Here is a 16,123-nt window from a genome sequence, read left to right as displayed (position 1 = left end):
AGAATTCTAATTCGCTTTTAAACCTACTCCACCTGAGAAGCACACAGAGAGTGACAAACAAGCTGATCGGCTAACTAGGTTGTGGGCAATGAACAACTGAGAAGGCTGTTCAGTGGTTCTGATCCACTGCTTGCTGAGGTAATCCTTATAATCATTACAGGTATCAGAACTTTTTTTTTGATGGCATCTATCTCAATCTACTTCCAATAGATTGCAAGAGGCACAGCATAGCTGGTTCACTTATGAAAACACTCTGACTTTTTCAGTAAATGCAACAACTGCTGAAGTAAAGATGGTGGGAACTGCCGATGCTGGAGAATCTGAAGTAACAAGGTGGAGAGCTCTAATGAGCACAGTCTGCCAAGCAGCATCGGAGGAGCAGGAAGGTGACGTTTCGGGTCTGGACACTTTTCTGAACCTGAAAGTCAGCTTTCCTGCCCTTCTGATGCTGCTTGGCCGGCTATGTTCATCCAGCTCTGTACCTTGTTATCTCTGAAGTATAGATGATCTGGTTTTCTTCAGTTTTAAGATTATTTTTGACTCGAATGAACAGAGTGACAACTCCTGTGCAGGTATAACGCAAAGTTCTTCTGTGTCTTGTTCCCAGCCTCCAACTGTTCCGTTACCTGAGAAACAATCAATTGGTTGTTGTCAGGCAAAAAGCTTTTTGTGATCGATAACTGGTCATTTGTCCATGGACCAATTATAATGCTGAGGGAGGAGCAACTCCTGAGCCAGGGATGATTTGTTTGTTCCTTTCTGGTTCCTTCTCCTTTTACACTTTTATTTATTTTTATTTAACTTTAAAAGCCCTTTTCAGCGCCTTAGGCAGGGCTAAAGTAGACCTGGCCTCCCGAACATGTGGCAGGAACATTACCAGTGGTAGCTCTCCCTATTGATCGGTTGTGGCAGCAGCGACGACAAAGGTGCTCAGTGGAGAATGTACCAGGAAGAGGCTGACTGAGACTCCAGGCTGAGGCTAGACCCAGTCAGATAAGGCCTTAATATTTGAACTTTTCTTTTACGTTTGGGTAAAGTTGTTAAGATCTGCACATTGTGAGCAGAGATAATGGGAAATGCAGATGCTGGAGAATCCGAGATGACAAAGTGCGGAGCTGCATGAACACAGCAGGTCAAGCAGCGTCTCAGGAGCACCAAAGCTGATGTTTTGGGCCTCGGGTCTATTCCTGAAATGTCAGGTTTTGTGCTCCTGAGATGCTGCTTGGACTGCTGTGTTCATTCAGCTCCACACTTTGTTATCTAAGATCTGCACATTGGTCATTTCCTTCTGGGTTTTTTTTTAAAACCCCTTGTGTTGTTAATAATTTTCTGTTTGTATTTTGAATTTTAAATGGTGCCAGAGAATTTGATTTGATTGAATTTGAGTTATTATTGACACATGGACCTGGCAAAGTGAAAAGTTTGGTTTGCAAGCAGTGCAGGCAGATCATAATGTAATAAGTACATATGGGGAGGAGAATGGAGTGAGGAATACAATGTAACAGCTCCAGAGGGGTGCACAAAGAGCGAGGTCAAAATTAAATTTAAAAGTTCAAAGGTGTATTCAAAAGTCTAATAACAGTGGGGGAAAATAATATTGAATCTGTTGGTGGGTTTGTTTAAGCTTTGTTGTCAAGTCTGACATTTGCAATGCCATTGTGGATGCCAGTAGGCAATACAAACCGAAGCTTGAAGCCCAGACTAACCACACAGGCATTTGTCGTTTGTAGCAAAGTTTACGCAATATGATAGTCTACGAAGCGAAATCAGTCAGACTCATGGGCAACAGTAGATCCCTATCCCGTGAGCTCGATACATTCTAAGTTTGCTTTGAATAGAACGACAGTGAACCAACATCCTCTGCCCCATCAGCCCCGAATGCACAGGTACCCTCAGTCAGCTACAGATGTTAGGTTGGCAAACCCATTGAAAGCAACCACTACAGATGCATTCAGATCCAGCTTGGACCAGCTGGTGGGAGTGTTTATAGACGATTCAACTACTGCTGTCAATGACCTGAGTTCTTACTTTCTTCAAGAAGATCACTCATGTCCTCAGTGCCAAAAAAGTCAGGCAGTGGCCTCAATGTCTACCACTCTGAGGTTCTGACATCCATAATTTTAAAGTTCTTGAACAGGTTGGCCATGGCTCACATCAACTCCAGCCTCCCAGTTTGCTCTGTCCCTTGCAATTCACCAACCAGGGCAACAGGTCCATGATAGATGCCATATCCCCGGCCCTACACTCGTCTCTGGAACATTTGTACAACAAGGACATCTACATCAGGCTCCTACATATTGGCTACAGCTCCAACTTCAACACCAAAATTCCAAACAAACTCGTCTCCAAATTCCAGGACCCAGGTCTCTGCTTCCCTCTGGATCCTCCACTTGCTGACAAACAGAGCGTACTCAGTAAGGATAGGCGACAACACCTCCTCCACAATAAAGGCCAAACAAAGAACAAAGAAAATTACAGCACACAAACAGGCCCTTCGGCCCTCACAGCCTGTGCCGATTCAGAAACTCGATCGAAACCTGTCGCCTATTTTCCAAAGGTTAAATATCTCTGCGCTCCCTGCTCATTCATGGACCTGTCTAGATACATCTTCAATGATGCTATCGTGCCCGCCTCTACCAACTGTGTGGCAAGCTTCTGCACAAATTCCATTTCGAATTTACGACAGCACTATTGTTTGGTCGGATCTCAAACAATGACAAGACAGAGTACAGAGAGTAGATGGAAGGGTTAACAGCACAGTTTAAAGTCAAAAATCATCAACATCAGCAAAATCTACAAACTAGTCATCGACTACAAGAAGCAGAGTGGAGATCAACCCTCTGTCTGCATGAATGGTGCTGGGGTTTAGATGATCGGATGCGTCAATCTCCTGAGACTGATGATCTCCAAAAATCTGCCCTGGTCCAACCACATTGATGTCATGTTCTAGAAAACACAACAATATTTCTACTTTCTCAGAAGGGTAAGGACATTTAGCATATCCATAAAACCTGTTTTGTTTTGCATAGATGCACCAGAGATAGCATCCTATCTGGATATCACAGCATTGTATGGTAACTGCTCTTCCCAAGACTGAAAGAAATGACAATGAGATGCGAGCACAACCCAGTCTATCATGCAAACTAGCATCCCATGCATTCACTCCACCTACAGTTCCTACTGCTTCAGGACAGCAACCAACATTACGAAAGATTCTTCCACCCTCGTCCACCAAGCAGAAATTATAAAAGATGGAAATACACGTGAGAACAGATTCAAGAACAGCTTCTTCCCTGCTGTTAGCAGATTTCTGAATGGACCTCTTGAATGTTAATGCTGATCTCTCTCCGCACCTACTTGGCACACCTCACTGTACCTCGGTGCACGTGACTGTAATAAATCAAATCAAAGGGGAATGACGTCCTGCAGAATGATACAGCTAGGCAGAAATTTACAAAGCAGGGCATCAACGGTGGTAATCTCAAATTTTACCTTGTGCCACATGCGAGTGTGAGTAAGAACAGGAGGATAGGGAGAATGAATATGTGGCTGAGAATCTGGTGCAGGGGGCTGGGATTAAGATTTTCAAGAGATTATTAGAATCTCTTCTGAGTCAAAAGAGACCTCTACGAGGGGGAAGGGTTGCACATGAACTGGAAAGGGGCAAATATCCTGGTGGGGAAGTTTGCTCGAGCGACCCGGTTTGAACTACCTTGGCAGAGGTTAGGACCCAAAGCAACAGTAAGACCAGAAGGAAAGTTGAAACTGGTACAAATGTTAAACAGAGCAAGTTACATAAACAAAGGCAGGCAAGAGTATGGCAAAGAAGGAGGAAAGACTTATGAATGAAACTGCAATTATTTCAATGCAAGAGGCCTCACAGGTGAAACTGATGAACTCAGAACATGGACTAGAACATGTGACTGCGACACCACAGCTGTTACAGAAACATGGTTGAGAAAAGGACAGTGCTGGCAGTTGAGTTTTCTAATGTACGGATGCTGTATGAAAGACAGAAGGGAAGACAGGGTAGGAGGGGGAGTGGCATTTTTTGAGCAGGGAAAACATCACAGCAAAACTTAGAGAGAATATTCCTTGGGGAGTTTCCAGTGAAATATGTTTTGAACTAAGACATAACCACGGGTTGATAACTTTGATGCGATTCTACTCTATGCTGCCCAATAATTGGCAGCAACTTGAGGACCAAATATGGAGAAAGATGCCAGATTGATGGAAGAAAAATGGTGTTGCCATAGTATGGTATTTTAACTTTCCAAGCTTAGACTGGAACTTCCAAGAGTTGAGGGCTTGGATGGGGATGAATTTGTTAATTGTGTCGAAGAATATTTTTTCAGTCAAGATGGAAATTTCTCAACTAGAGAAGGGACAGAGCTTAACTTGCTGTTAGGAAATAATGCAGGGCAAGTGACTGAGCTATTTGTGGGGGAGCACTTTGCAACCAATGGCCACAATTCCATCAGTTTCAAAAGAGTCATAGAAAAGGACAGTTCTGTTCTGAGGAAGCGTTACCGGACCTGAAATGATAATTCTGTTTTTCCTTCACAGATGCTGCCAGACTTGCTGAGCTTTTCCAGCAATTTCTGTTTTGATTCCGTAAAGGACAGGCCTGGTTCTTAAGATAAATTTCATATTCAGGGCAAATCCAATTTTGATAGTGTACGGAATTGTCTAAAAGTCGATTGAGAGAAGCTGTTTGGAGGTAGAGGATGGCAGATAGGCCAGGAAAGAGGTGGATCATCAGGCCGTGAAGATTGGCTGAGTCTGGGACTTGTCAAGTCCATGTGGAGTTAGTCAGTTTGGTTGTGGGAAGAGTCAAGTCTCACTGGGGAGGCGGCTGGGTCATATCATCACGGTTAGGTGCGTAAGAGAGCAGTCATGACTTCTGTGAGTATGAGGGAGATTGAGCTGCAGTGTCAGGTGATCAGTCGAGGATGTTGGGGGTATTGGAATGAGGGGTGGGAATTGCTGTGGGATCAAGGAGAATGTTGGTGCTGCAGAGTTCAGTATGAGTGATCAGTGTGCTAGTCATGAAACAATAGTGAGAGAAAATTATTTTTACAGTCTAGTAATTGAATCCAGCTGAGCACACTGCTAGGTTTCGATGTCTCTGATTCTCATTGAGAATGTTTTTGTTCAGAATAAGCAACTTGTGTCCATTTGATGTTTAAATAACCTGCAAAATTCTCATGTGTCAGGAGGGCTGTGCTGGTGAATGCCCTGGTCTTTGGCGATCTGACAACAAGATAACTCATTACGCATTAGGTCTCTGACCAGGAGTTCAGGCCATTGTGATTCTGAGAGAATCAGCGTGTCTTTTACTGACAAACCAGTTTGTGGCTGGATTGCAGTGCGGACTGATACCAACAGCACCGGTTCTATCCCCCTCCTGGCTGTGTTGGTTCAGCAGGCTCTGCCTCGCAACCTTCACTCATAAATCGATGTGGAGCAGTGCTTCTCATTTCTGGTTGTGTTCCCTCTCTGAAACAGAGAGACAACTGAGGCCCTTTCAGGGGCTACGGCTCCTTCCTTGATAACCAACAAAACTCCGATGTCAGATGGCATTGTGAGTTAAAACAAAAATTAGATGAGCAAATGAAGAGCTTATTGTAAACCATTTGAGTCAAGGTCAAGATTTCTCCAATTTATGAACAACAGGATGATGTTAAGAGTTCATTCATGCTTTATTAAGAGAATGAAAGAACACGTTTATGCAAAAAAAAGCAAAGTTCAGACGAAGATTACTGGAACAATGGTTGCTGTAGATTTTTCGAATCAGCCTCTTCAGAGGGGTAGGTGGGATTTGAACTTAGACCTCCTGGCCTCGGCTTCTGGGCATTAATTCTGCACTAAGAGGACACAATGATTTTAATCAACCATTTCAGGTGTGCTATGACACGTTTGTGGAACTGGAGGACCCAAACCCTGGTCTTCTGGACCAGCGAGCTGGACATTACCAACATGCCTGAAGATCCCATGATGTTAACCCCGGACATGCTGTGTGGTGTAAAGTTAGCTACGCCCCTTTATTTCCTTGTCAGTGTTTGATGTTCTTGTATCCTTTCCTCTCTTTCTCCTTTGTCTCATTCATTACTCCATTGTCGATGTTACTTTGTTCAGTTCCCCAGCAAAAAAAAACACTTTCAAAGATTCGCGATTAGGCTCGCGGTAAACTGAATAACTTTCCCTGAGTTGACCAATTTGAGTCGTCTGTGGACATTTCACTGCACAGCTGTGACACTTGTGTCCACTCCCTGGTATATCCATGTGGGCTGTAATCACCTGGCCACTTGCACAGTGATGCCACACAGCCCCTGTAGCTCTCCTTATCTCATTCTGGATTAAAGCTGCTACAAGCCAGTTAGTAAGGCATAAGAATATTTCTGCAGGTTCTGCTGTACAGATCAATGCACAGTCAAAGATGGAATATACATCATCTCACTTGTACACTCATTAAAACATTTAAAAAGAGTTACAGTTGTGACATTAAGATCGTTACCCAGTCGAATAAAAGTGCGAGAAATCTTCGCCTTTTCCTTACTCCTTCAAGGAATCTCGCTGTCCCACGAAGAATGGTTACAGGCTGGAACAGACTACTCCAACTCTGTCACCCTTTTTAAGTGGTGTCAAACACCTGCAATGGTCATTGGGTGAAAACTCAGTTGATATTTGTCCATTCTCCTCATTTGAATCTGTGTACATTACAGTCGTAGGATTTTCAGTTGATGTGCTGGTTTCAGGTGTGATTGACATCATTGTTATCAAGGCATCACACAAACAATCACTGATTAGGGAAGAAGCAAAGAGAATAAATTGGTTTTAGTGATACCAGAGACAAGCTTCCTTTGCAATACAAATTCAATAGCAGCCGATGCTTTATGTGACACGTAACTAAATTCTTACGCACAATGTACAGACTAGTTCCAAAGACTGGATGCAGCCTGCTGTGAAAAGCAAGCGATGATCTTGTTCTGGTTTCAATTATCTCACATTGTTTCTTTGCTGTTTTTCTTAAAACATGCGCTCATTTTTTTCAGCAAGTGTCCAGAGAATCACAACAATGTGGAACGAGACCATTCAGCCAATGAAGTCACCACTGCTTGCGAAAAGAGCATCCCATCCACACCCACCCCAGTTACAGTTCATTTCCTACAGCTAATCCACAGAGCCTACACATCCCTGGACACTATGGGTTAATGAACATGGCCAATCCAACAAACATGCACACATTTTGACTCGGGGTAAAAGCAAAGGCACCCAGAAAGATCTTGTAGAGTCACAGGGAGAATGTGGAAAGTCCGGATTGACAGTCACCTGAGGCTGGAATCAAACCAACAACCCTGGTACTGTAAGCCAGCAGTGCTAACTCCTGAGCCACTGTGCTCTGTCTCGAAATCTCAGTTGATTCTGAGCTTTGCACTGAATCATTCATCATTACTGTTTGAGGAATTAGTGATTAATGAACTTTCTTTATCATTGTGTACAATTGGCCTCTGAGATTGTAAGAGGGCAGGGGAAGCATCAAAATACAGTTTCCGATGAGGAAATATTGTAAGATTTAAAAGGAATTTCCAAGACATGTTTGATAAGGCACAGTATGTTACACTCCTTCATAACATGGGAGCCCACAGTATGGTAGGCAGTGTATTACCAGGAATAGAGGATTGGCTAATTAATTAAACATGGAAAGTTGAGATAAGGGGTAGATTTACACGGTGACAGGCAGGAGCAATGATGATACCAAAGGGATCAGTGCTGGAGCCTCAGTTATTTCAAAGACATTTCAATGACTTGTGTGAGGAAATTGAACATATGAAAGCCAACTTTGTGATGTTGCAAAAATAGATGCAAAAGAAACTGATGAGAAAAATAGAATACTACCACGAGACCGTCACCTGGCCTCTAATGAGGTTGGCCGTTGCTTTCCAAAACTCCACAGACTGTTGGTTAATTTTTCGCAATCCGTATAAATGGGAGGGTCCCACCACCATGGAAATAAGTCTGAAGACCCTTTGTTGCATTCCCTTTTTGGAAATAATACTCTTCTTCAGATAAGGGGACTTGAACTGCACACATTACTCAAAGTGCAATAAAAAAAAGCTCTAATAAGGAATATAGACAGATGGACAGCAACTTGACAGATGGAATATAATGTGGGGATTTATGAGTTTGTGCTCTTTGATAGGAAGAATAGAGGAATGGAACGTTATTTAAATAGTGAAAGACCACAGAAAACTACAGAACAGATGGATTTGAGGGTCTTTGTGAGAAGCACAAACTTTGACAAGTTGAGTTATTATAATTCATGTCAGAGCATGGTTTGACTGGCCAAACTTATTGGAGGGGAGTTGATTGTCTCATGGTACCATTGCTGGACTGTTAATCCAAGGACCTAAGTTATGCTCTGGGGACTGAGTTTCAAATCCAGCTGTGGAAGATGGTGAAATTTGAATTCAATTTTTAAAAGAACTGGAATTGAATCTACTCATGAATAAGAATCCATTGGTGAGAGCTGGAAAAACATACCTACATCACTAACGTCCTTTATGGAAGGGAATCTGCCCATGCCTTGGCCTGGCCTACATATGACTGCAGACTATTGGCGATATGGCTGACTCTCAACTACCTTCAGTGCAATTAGGAATGGCAATGAATGCTAGCCTCGCCAGCAATGCCCTCATCCTGCGGATGGATAAGAGAAGTTGAAAGACTCACAGAATACAAAGTGGAAGACAGGCGTGGCTAAGATGATTCCCAAGTTTGGGAAGTTGTGAAGAAGAGGCATGATTAGGGAGAACGCCACTGAGGTCCAATAGAAGGAGAAAAGGTTTTTTTTTTAACTCAGAGTGTTGTGAACCTTGGCAACTGTGAACCATACTTAGCTGTCGTAGTTCAGCATTTTGTTTATTTTAAGCCAGAAAATGTTCAGTTTTGGATTCCCAGGGAGAACCAGGTGGTGAGTATGAGTTGGGTAATAAAACATTTTAAGCTCGATCATGGACAGTTGCATTGAATCTTTGGGGTGTGGATGGAGTCGAACTGATGTGCAATGACCGAGTAACATTACTGCTAGAGGCATAATACAGACAATCGGCGAGTGTTCTGGGGGCCCGTGTTTGATGGTGGAATTTAGTTTCACCAAAAAATGTGGAATTAAGAATCTACTGATGACCATGAAGCCATTGTTCATTGTCATCAAAGCCCACTTGGTTCACTAATATTCTGATGATTCAGGCAGTGAATAACTTTGAAGAATATTCCTTACGGATCTCGAGCCTCTGCAGCATCGCAGCCTGAAGGACATTAAATGGACAGAAGGTAATTTGGCACTTCTCTTGTGTCATACTTATCATGTTGAAATGGAACAGAGTTACAGCGGGGATGAACAAAAAATGAGGAGACCCATCCAATTTTACAGGAAAAAATTGAAAATTTGTGGATCCCTGGAAGAGATTTTTAGTAACACATGCTGCGATGACAAAAAGTGATGAAATATCTTCTGTAATGGAAAGTGGGGAAAAATCCTTCATTGAGAGAGAATGTAATGTGAAACAACTTCATTGCCCAGAAGTGAATATACTTAAAGAACGATGAACTTCTTGAATTTATAAATGGTAGGGAGTCATGATCTATTCTATTTGTGAGTTTTATTACAATGTATTTTAAAAGGAAAAGAAATCATTGAAATAAATTATTGAATGAAGATCAAACATATTCTGGAGGACAATGGCCGCTGCAGTTGGGGAGATCCTGAATGCCATGTAGTCATAGAGAGCTACAGCATGGAAATAGACTCTTTGGTCCACCTCATCAATGCCAACCAGACACCAAAAATAATTTAGTCCCATTTGCAACCATTTGTCCCATATATTTCTATAAACTTCGTGTGGATGTACTGATTCAACATTTCAATGTTGTAATTGTACTTGCCTCCAACATATCCTCTGGTGTTCATTTCATACATGCACCCACCTGTGTGAAAAGGTTGCCCCTTCGGTCCCTTTTAAATTTTTCCCTAATCGCCTTAAACCTCAAGATTTGGGCTCTTCCGTGCTGCTTAAAAGACCTTGCCTGTTCACTTAATCCATGCCCATTGTGACTTTATAAACATCTGTAAGGTCATCCGTCAGCCTCTAAAGCTGCGGAGAATTAGCCCTAACCTGTTCAGACTCTGATCGCATTCCCACACTTGGGAATCAGGCCATTGAGCCCTACAAGTCTGTACTGCCCCTCTGAAGATCCAACAACCGAGAACCACCCTCCTACCCTATCCCTGTAACCCTGCATTTACATGGTCAATCACCAAACCTGCAATTCTCTGGAATGTGGGAGGAAATCGCAGCACTGGACGATGCCCATGCAGATACGGGTAGAATGTGCAAACACCACACAGACAGTCACCTGAGGCTGAAATTCAACCCAGGTACCTGCCGCTGTGAGGCAGCAGCCCGAACCACTGAGCCACTGCCTCCCCTGTCTATGACTTAAACCCTCCAATCCTGGCAACATTTCACACTCAATGCACTGAATACCAAAGGCAAGCATAACAAATGGCTTCGTCACGAGACTGCCTACCTGTGACTCCACTTTCAACTGTGAGCCTGCACCCTCAGAACTCTATGAATGACAATACTCCGCAGGACATTACCGTTAAATATATAAGTCCTGCCTGATTTGCTCTACCAAACTGTAGCACCACACATTGATCTGGAAATGACCATTGAACGGAAATGCTCACCATTGTCAGTCAGGCTGACCTTGCGGAACACCACTTGAGTGCAGCCAGTTACACAGTCTCAGTCAGGATAATGTCTGACTTTGGGCAGAGAAAGTTCAAGCCCTGTCAAAACTGAAACAACAGTTGGTGATGGGGGAAGCTGAAGGGCCATTACAACGCAAACTGGACCCTTTCCAGATGCCGAGTGACCAGCTTATAATCAAGTATTGTTGTGAGCAGCATGAGTGATTGTCCTAAGCAAGGGCCATTGCCAAACACAGGCAGGTCTCCACCTGGGACATCCAGGGATCTCCGAAATGTTGATCAGAAGGTGTGTCTGATGGCCAGGCTCGGGTGCAGACAGAATGGCATCGTGGGTCACTGCCCAGAGTGAAAACAAGGACAAAACTTACTGTCAGCATCTCCCCTACATTCACAGAAATGTCTGGGTTAACTTTGGATGGGGTTGCATGAGAACTGTGCAGTTCTTTTCATGGGCTCAATATTCTTAACCATGGTGGACACCCAGTCAAACTGGTTGGATGTGCGCAGACTGCATTCGTCAAACATGGGGCCGATGACAGAAAAACTGCACAGGACTTTTTCAATGCAAGGAGCCCTGGAGGTATTGGTCACGGATAGTGAGCCTCGTTAACAGCAAGGAAATGATGAAAAGGATTTGGCACACAACAACATCTCCATACCACCATATATTCACTGGCCTGGCAAAGAAAGAAGTCCTAAATTTAAAGGCAGGCTTAAGGAAACAGCCTATAGCCTTGTTAGATACACAGCTGTCAAGGTTGCTATTTTATTATTGGACCACCGCAAATGTCACTGCAGGGATAATGCCAGCGGAGTTGCTCATGGGTAGAAGGCTCCACACGGGGTTAACTCTGATCTTCCTGGGCCGGCCGTGGAGAAGCGGAAAGCAGCACCAGGAATGCCAATGACAAACACAAGGCTCCAACAAGCGCAAGAGTCAGTTTACTTCAGGTGACAAAGAATCACAGAAATGGCCCGTGTGAGAAAGAGACGTGACCGATGAGTGGTCAAGCCCAATGATATGTAACAATCGAGAAGGTGCAACTGTCTGAACAAGCACATGGACTACGTGAAAGCTGCAAACTCACAGACAGCACAGAAGCAAAACGTACCCTGCCCATTGGAAAACTCCGAAAGGCTGCTGGAACCCATGGGTTCACACACTTCACCAAGCATTGACCAAACCTCTGAGTCAGAAGTGGACATGACAGATGTAGCCACCTGAATGCCTTTTCAACCTGAAGAAGGACGTGAAATTCTACCAAGGTGTTCCTGGAGCATGAGGCGTACAATGGGTGCTGGAACCTGTCCCAGTGATTAAATGCCCCAAAGGGCTCTCCAAGAGAAAGGACCAAACAATGTCCTCGGACTCAGTCATTCAGAGATGTAGTGACTGTAATGAGGGCATCATCAAATTGGACACCGCAGGAGATGAGTTCCCTAATTGGATTTGGTAATCTGGTCCAATCTGGGATCCCTGGCTCACAGATAAAAAGAGGAATGCAAAAGATTCTGTTCCTCTGAGAGCTGAGTCTGAATGATACAGGACTAGAGGCAAGGGCACTGCATGTCTAAATAAAGGATGGCTTGTTCACAGAATTCCAGCCTCCATGGAGTTACTTCAGAACTGAATGGCCTACTTCCTTTCTTATCAGCCCTTGCATGAGAAACTGCCTGTGGCATCTTTCCAAGTATCTTTCAAAAATCCTAACATTTCCCTTTAAATGCTTCACTTCAATCTGCGTTGCTCGTTTTATCGTCCGAAAGGTGCGAACAGTTTTGTCTCTGAAGAAGGGTCCTGACCAGAAATGTCAACTTTCCTGCTCCTCTGATGCTTCCTGGCATGTTGCGTTCCTCCAGCTCCACACTGTGTTATCTCTGACTCTAGCATCTGCAGTTCGGAGGAACCTATCAGATTGTCTCAGTCATTTACATAATCCATAACAATGATGCCTCTGTGTATTCAATGTCTTCTGAACCTACTTGCCTTCCTCTACATATCTGGATCTCTTCCAGTTAGAACTTATTATAACTGCATTATTTGGATTGGACAAACGGGGCCAAACTCCCATCTTTCCACTGAGTGCACACAACCTGACACAGATTGAGAACTGATCCAAACTGGGCCTCTGGGAGGCACTGCAGGCCATCAGAAGCAGCAGAATTACATTCAGTCACAATCTGTAATCTGCAGTCTGTCATGAGCACCGACCAAGTGAGTTCATCCCAGTTCAAAGAGAAAATCAGAGCTAGCAATCCAGGACGAAAACCAGGCAAAACTAAAAAGTGGAGGTGGCAAACCCTGGTGAAGCTCACACACAGCAATAGTAAACTTTAATTCCCTTTCTTTCCCACCAAAGAAAGTCGACAGGACTCAAAGTCGGTGCACTCGGAATTTCATGGTAACGAAAGGGGAAGTGAAAAGTCACACTAGTAAACGCTCTTTGTTCCCATTCCTGATGCCAACAGGCGCCGAGTCTCACTACCAACATAATCCACGACTTTGAGCTTTCGGCTGCATAATTCAACGGATGATTCATAGCATGAAAGTTCACTTGGAGTATCAAGTTCTGCAGTGTAAGCCAGAGAAAAAGAGACATATATTTTAAATTGCCAGCTTCCTTATCCCCCTGAAAGTTCCCTCGATAAATATCCCTCCTTTTAGAAAAGGATTCAAGACACACCAGCCCCAGAGGCATTTCACAACATCTCTGAAAATGTTCATTAGAAAATGCCCATAAATTCATCTGTTCAATACAAATCGCTGATAGGTGAATGGTCCAAGTCAGCAACTGACGGAGAGTTCTTCACAATTTAGGACAATGTGGCATATTGGGTGCGTTTGGGAGAGAAATGCATCACCCCATCATCATCTCCACTCAGGGCTTAGCAATTCACCGGGAGTATGCCAAACATGATCCTATTCAGGATGTTTAAGAGCAGCAAAACTGACTGTTGAGACAAAGAGTGATCTGTGTTTTCATCCAGTTCATGCATAGATGTAGCACAGAGCTCTTTGGGGCAATTTGGGCGCAAGGAGTCGTGATAGCAGAATTTCTGGGGCATGTGTAGCCGAGCTCTTTGAAAGGAAGTTTCACAGAAGTTACCGCCTGAAAATGTGGCAGTTCAACTGAGGCATTCCAGAGCTCGTTAGATGGTTATTTCAATGGAAATAGCATGCAGCGATATTGAAGAACAATTCGGATATTGGCCCTGGGTAATGATGAATGTTTGAAGAGCCCGGACATGGCAATTCTGACTTGAGATGCTGTATTGGTTGACAATTTTACACTCACAAATCTAGGCAAGGTCAGTTGTATTGGGATAAGGATCGCCAATGGCCCATATTGACACTTCAGCCCCGACTACAGATCAATGTTTAGATTGCAACACCAACTGACATGAATGGAGCACCATCAATTTTGTGAAGGGGCCAGAGAAACTGTGATGTTTGGTTCTTCAGCTACAATACAAGGTGCACAATAAAGATGGCAGAAATTATCGGGACAATGTAGGAAACACATAATGATTTCAATTGCATGATAATATGTAATTATATCATTGTATTATATTACATATTCTAACACTACTATTATTATAATTGAGTGGTACCATGTTCCAGGTCACTTCAGGCCATCACAAGGGATGTTCCAAATGTAACCCCATGCTGCTCATAGCAGAATTTATGGAGGTACATTGTGTAGAGAGAGACAATTTTGGGAAGTGAACTTCAAACTTGAAGACAAAAGAAACTTGCCTCTCCCAGCTTAGCATGTCAAACATTGTCATGCCATTCATTAGTTGCAGCTACTGGCTCAAAATTATTTTATCATGTACAGGAACCTTACCTGCTCAGGCTGCTCATTGCAATGATCAGGATCACACAAAGTGCTGATCTTTGAGAAAGAAGCAACACCACTGTTCAGAGACATATTGCTCTCATGGTTCAAGTCACAACTTTTTGCAACTTTACAGACCATTTTCCCTTCTGTAATCAAGCACACAAGTGGAGATGTAAAATTGACAATTCTTCCTGGTATCTGGACAGCTTACTATTTCCCTCCATCTATGCAAGGCCACCATCCCTCACTCACTCCTTTATTTCGTCTTCCTCTCTAACACCCTTATCTACATTGGACCTGAGGAACTGAAGAGGGCCATTCAAACCCTCCACCCTGTTTAGCCATCCGATGGGATCTGTGACCTAATTACATATATCTGCCTTCAGCCCATAACCCTTAATATCATTTTAAAATGAACAACCGATCTAGCACCAAGTGCCATTTGAGGAAGAGGGCTCGAAACTTTCATCACTCTTTGTGTGTCGAAGTACTTCCTAACATCTCTCCTGAATGGTCTGGGCAGAATTTTAAGGCGACCACCTCATGGTTTAGAATACAGAACACATGCAAATTGTTTGTCTTTATCAAAACTGAAATCTTCTGATAATATATTGAAAACTTTGATCAGATTACCCTGTCATCTTCGAAATTCTAAAGAAAACAGTTCCAATGAGTATAATCCTTCCTCATGGACCAAAGTAATGTTTTGGTGTTCTGGTTTTGAATCCATATATGGAAGATGGCGAAATTTGAATTTAATTTTTTTCAAAAAGATATGAAAGCAAGAGTCTAATAATCAAACCATTGTCGGAAAAAAACACAGAGATAAAGGGGCCGCAGATGCTGGAGAATCCCAGCTCGAAACAGCAGTCATCCTGCTTCCCTGACGCTGCTTGCCCTGCTGTGTTCATCCAGCTCCACACCTTGTTATATTAGGGAAAAATCCCTCTTGGCTCACTAGTGTCCTTTAGGGAAAGTGACTGCATTCCTTTCCTGTTGTGGCCCTACATTTCACACCAGACTCGCAGCAATGTGGTTGACTCTAAACTGCCTGCTGGAACTTAAGATTCATAAAAAATGCTGACCCAGAGCATCCCATGAATGAAAAACAAGGCCCTCTGAGGCTTTTGTGGGAGAATGAAAAATAAGGGGAAGGGATCATTTATTCCGAACTGTTTTGCTCCTGACTCGCTATGCTGCTAAGACGAATCTGAGAAGAGACAAAAAGCCATCAAAGAACGTCAAAAATGAAGTTACAAGCTGTGCTACCTACATTTGTTGTTGTTGAAACGGTCCAACATCATTTGTTAACTTCTCTGCTTGAAGAAAATAGACCCATGCAATCGCCTTTGAAGCATTTCAAAGAGTCCACAGAGCATATTGATGTAAGTTAAGCAAAAGAGAAATGCAAGCATTCTCCAAACTTCACTTTGTAATGCCTGTCATTTCCATAATATTGATGGGCCAAGATTTCTGGGGCAGGTTCTGGGCAAATGAGCAA

This window comes from Stegostoma tigrinum, chromosome 41 (genome assembly GCF_030684315.1).
Source record: "Stegostoma tigrinum isolate sSteTig4 chromosome 41, sSteTig4.hap1, whole genome shotgun sequence".
NCBI classification, from domain to species: Eukaryota; Metazoa; Chordata; class Chondrichthyes; order Orectolobiformes; family Stegostomatidae; genus Stegostoma; species Stegostoma tigrinum.
This window is presented reverse-complemented; position numbering follows the sequence as displayed.